Genomic DNA, 4628 nt, shown 5'->3' with positions numbered 1-4628 from the left:
TTAGCTTAAAATACTCACACATAAGCTTTAGGACGAAGTAAATGCTCTCTTAGAGTTTCACTCTCTGAAATGGTGGCTGAGGATAAGGCCTTAGCATTCCTTTTATAGTGCACAAGCCTTAAATTAGGGTTTTCATCTGGGCCCGCTACGCCCAGCGTAACCCTGGGTACGCCCAGCGTACCTAGGTGAGTCCACGTCCAACTTAAGCGCATGAGTACGCGCATCATACTCTCCGATACGCCCAACGTACTCATTTGCAACACTTTCCCACTCAAGGGCCAGTCTTGACAACTTAACAAAGGAGAAGGGTTAAATAGTTGTACCTAAATTTCGGGATGTTACACTAGATCTCAAACTAGGTCAAAATAGGGAAAAAAAATACCAAAATCTCATACATGGAGCTCAAAACAAAATCAAACTTTAGATCCAAAAGATATAGTGACCAAAGCACCAAGGTGAGCTATAAAGTTGAAAACTTTATCTCATCAAGCCAACCCAAACTCGAATATGAGTCAATAAATACAATAAATCTTAGATCCATGAAGAGAGAACCAAAAAGGTGGAAGCTTTATACCTTCCCAAGCTTCACAAGATGCATGAGGTGTAAGATCTGGAGTGATGCACTCTTCCAACTAGCAAGAACACCACTCCTTCTTCCAAAATTCAAGCCAAAGCTTCAAACTTCAAGAATCGCCATTAATACAACAAGAATCACACAAAGGAGGCCAGAGTTTTGTTTGAAAGGGTTGGAGACCGAAAAGGATACCCTAGTCCTTGAGATTAGGTGTTTAAATATAGAGAAAACCCAAAAAAATCGTGGTCTTGGGACACCACGGATGCCACGTAATGCCCTTTCCCTTGATACAATGTGGTGACCAACTAAACGCACGATCACAAACAAAATACGCCATGTCGTGGTGCTCCAATCACCATGTCATGGAACCTAGTTTTTACTGAAAATATAATAAATTAGATTTCTTCCTTGAAATCTGTTTTTATGAATATCTCTTAAAAGCATCCTCGGAATCTTTGTGGGTTTTTGATGCTTGAATAATTATGCACTAGTTTATCCTACTAATGTAACTATTTATTACCTAAGGCAGTCTACCTTGTTGAAAATAGTATAGCACAATAGATAGGTATCGAACACAGGGAACAAATTAATTAGCTAATTCTTTTCTACTATTTACCTAATTTAAAAAATTTAGAAAATGGGTTTTCTCTAGTTTTGCAAGACTAGAAACTTAATTAAACAAACTAACTTACTATCAACTAATGAAGCAAATATTAAAACTAAAAGCAAGAAACACAAAGGACGATTTAAACCAAGGTAATTGAGAGACTTTTGTTTAGCTTCGATTTACATTCTATTATGGTTGATTTATGGAATTGCAATGGGTTATTGTTTCATTAATTGGTTACCGATTCCTAAGATGACTAGGTTAATGTTCACTAATCCTAATCCTTTAGAAAACAAGTTCATTCGTACGGTGATCAGGCGGATAAACTAACAAGTTTACTAGTGTTCAGTTCGAGTTAAATTAGACTTATAACGAATTGATTAATTTGGTTTATTACTTCAATTCAATATATGATTAATCGTCATATATTAGCTCCTACGATTAGTCACCCATTTTTCAGTTAAACTCTAGGTTTTGGTCAAAACTCTAGTCCTACAATTTTGCAATTCACAAAGATCATAAGATTCAAGTTAATCAAGAGTGATGGTCATGTAAACTTAATTAAACTCAACAATAAATAGGAAAATAAGTTCTCATAAACACATAAGGTTCTTTAATAAGCTAAAGTAACAAATAACCAATAAAATTAATCCTAACCATAAATCAATCCATAATAAGTCAAGCAAACCTACACTAAACGAAAATCATAGGGTTTTAGCCCATGATTTCAGTAATCAAACATAGAAAAACGAAATTCGTTGTAATAAACATGATTAAACTAAAGTAGAAAATCGTAAATAAGGGTCGTATTGCCTTAAAGCTCTCAATTCCCAAGCTATGCTCGACTTCTTCATTTCCAAGCTTCAAAACGGATACTTGGCCTTCAAAAATCGACAGTAGCTTCCAACAAAAGTTATAATTTTGGAGGAAATTGGCTTGTATTTATACTTAGGGAGAGTTACTGGAGGAGGAGGAGGAGGAAGAGTTGAAGAAGAATGACCTTTATTTCCACCATTGCTTGAAGAAGGGAATGCATTTTCACCTTTACCAAAATGTGGAAGATCATCTTGAGAAGGTAGAGGAAAAACATTTCCGGAAGAACGAAGAAGACCAATTGTTGTCTGAACTTGACATCTATAGTAGGAGAAAAGAGAATTCAAGTTAGTAAATTTTAACCATTAATTATTAACCCATGAATTTAAATTAAGGCTAGAATCCATATTTTCGATTCAAACTTTGAAGATGGACGTCGTAATCAAATTCGAATATATTTTAGGTAGGTAAGGCTTTTACCAATTTCAATCTTATAAAACTCCTAGATCTTTTGAGATTCATTGATTCTAATCAATGACATGTTTAATCTCGATTATGCTCTCACTTTTGTGACTGGGATGCCGAGGATCACAAATGAGATATGAAGAACCATGTAAATTGGCTTGGTACTCTCGATGTCCTTTATCATCTTGTTTTAATGTGTTGGTTAACCACACGTGGTCCATTAATCAACGATAATTTGCGAGACACCCATTACCATCTTTATTAGTCCCACACTAGTGTGTTGTTTAACTACACACACTCCAATAACGACTTATAAAGTGTAATGTGCAATTTCATTGATTAGCATACAAATTCACATTTTTCCTAAAGTAACTAAGAGTGGCATTTTAAAATAGTTTAGTTACTTTTTAATCGCATTATACTTATTAATGAGAATTAATTGTCCTATCAAACCCGTTCGGCTAATGACCCTCCACCAATCAAGGGAGCGGTCGGTAACAATGGATACCCAATGACAGACATTTTATAGGCCGCTTCCTTAAACTCCCTTTATAGATCGGCTTTGTGAATGAGGCGTACTAGCGGTTCGACCGACTTAGTCTTATATATATAGTAAATATTAAACATGTAATTTTACATATAGTATAAAGTATATTTTAAACATTTTAAAATACTATATTTAACTACTAAATTTCGAAAATTAAATACAGTTAATTCAAATTTAAAATTAAACCAAATGATTTAATAATTATCTATTAATTAAACATTTAATTAATTTATTAAATCAACTGAGGATTATCCAATTAAATTAATCAAGATAATTTAATCCTAATCCTCTCCACCTAATTTTCGAAAATCATGGGAGGGATAATTTTTTTTTATAATTATCTAATTAATCAAATAAGTAGATAATTACCAAAAATAAGAAAATCCCTATCAAAACCCTAATTTTCGAAAAATGCTTATCTTGGGGAGGAAGGCAAGGATTTCAATCCTTTCCATTTTTGAAACCTTAAGGGTTCAGGAAACCCTAATTTTGAAAATTGTAGGGCAAGGGAAAGGGTTAAAACCCTTTCCTTATTTTTCAAAACTTAGGGCTCAACGAAACCCTAAAATAAAAAAAATCCTTAAGTCCAAAAGGGTTTAATTTCCATGAACCATAATTGATCAAATTCAACAATTGTAATCCATTCAATACAAAGAAAAGCCAAGGCTCTAATACCACTGATGGGTTTTGAGCATAACAAACAAAAACATATGTATGCATGCAACCTTAATTCTTGATCTATGTTTTCTCTAATTGAACATACAACATTTGAACATCAACTGGGAAACCGTAGGAATCCTATAATATTTTTGAAATTATCATCTAGGGTTAGAATACATACCTTTGATTGTTAGTGATGAATAACAAGAAACCCTTGTGTTGTTGAAGCTTAGAGAGCAAGCACCACAAATGCCGTGCCTCTGTTGGTTCACACCCAACACTAGCAAGAGGATGAGAGAGGAGATAAGAGAAGGGAGTTGAGATTTTCGGCTATCTCTTGAGATTTTAGAATGGCCGAAAATCCTAGGGTGGAGAGGCTTTTATATAATGCACGAAGGATGCTCTGGATAACCCTAATATGAATATAATAATATTATTTCAAATTTGGTAATTATCCACCTCCTTGATTATCCATATGAGATATTTTAGAAACTCTAGAATTATCTCATAAAACCGTCCACTTCCTTCCCTAGGAAGGTTCTGGAACCTCTTGTTCAACTATTGAACAATTGCACTTTAGCCCAAATTTAATTCCAATTAATTTCTAATTAAATACTAATTAAATATTATAAATTCTTATTAATATATTATTCTCATAATATATCTACCATTTAATTATTTCAATTTATTAATCAAATAATAAATTCAACTGCTCTTTCCAAAAGTCATCCTATCTAGTTGCTAGTTTTGAATGCAACCCAAAAGGATTGTGCTACTATCAATTAGAGTATATACAAATTATAGTTATGGGCTTAGACACCTCATCCAATAGTCTTCCACTTGGATAAGTCTAATAACTATAGTTGCCAGTATAACTTCTAAAATTGCTTAGCAAATTGTAGCTCTGAAAAACCGCTTTCGAACTCTGATCTAGTCAGTTACGTGTCCTAAGATAAGTGATC

This window comes from Lactuca serriola, chromosome 8, assembly GCF_051521515.1.
Source record: "Lactuca serriola cultivar US96UC23 chromosome 8, Lser_US96UC23_V15, whole genome shotgun sequence".
Taxonomy (NCBI): domain Eukaryota; kingdom Viridiplantae; phylum Streptophyta; class Magnoliopsida; order Asterales; family Asteraceae; genus Lactuca; species Lactuca serriola.
The sequence above is the reverse complement of the archived record's forward strand: the minus strand, read 5'-3'. Positions refer to the sequence as shown.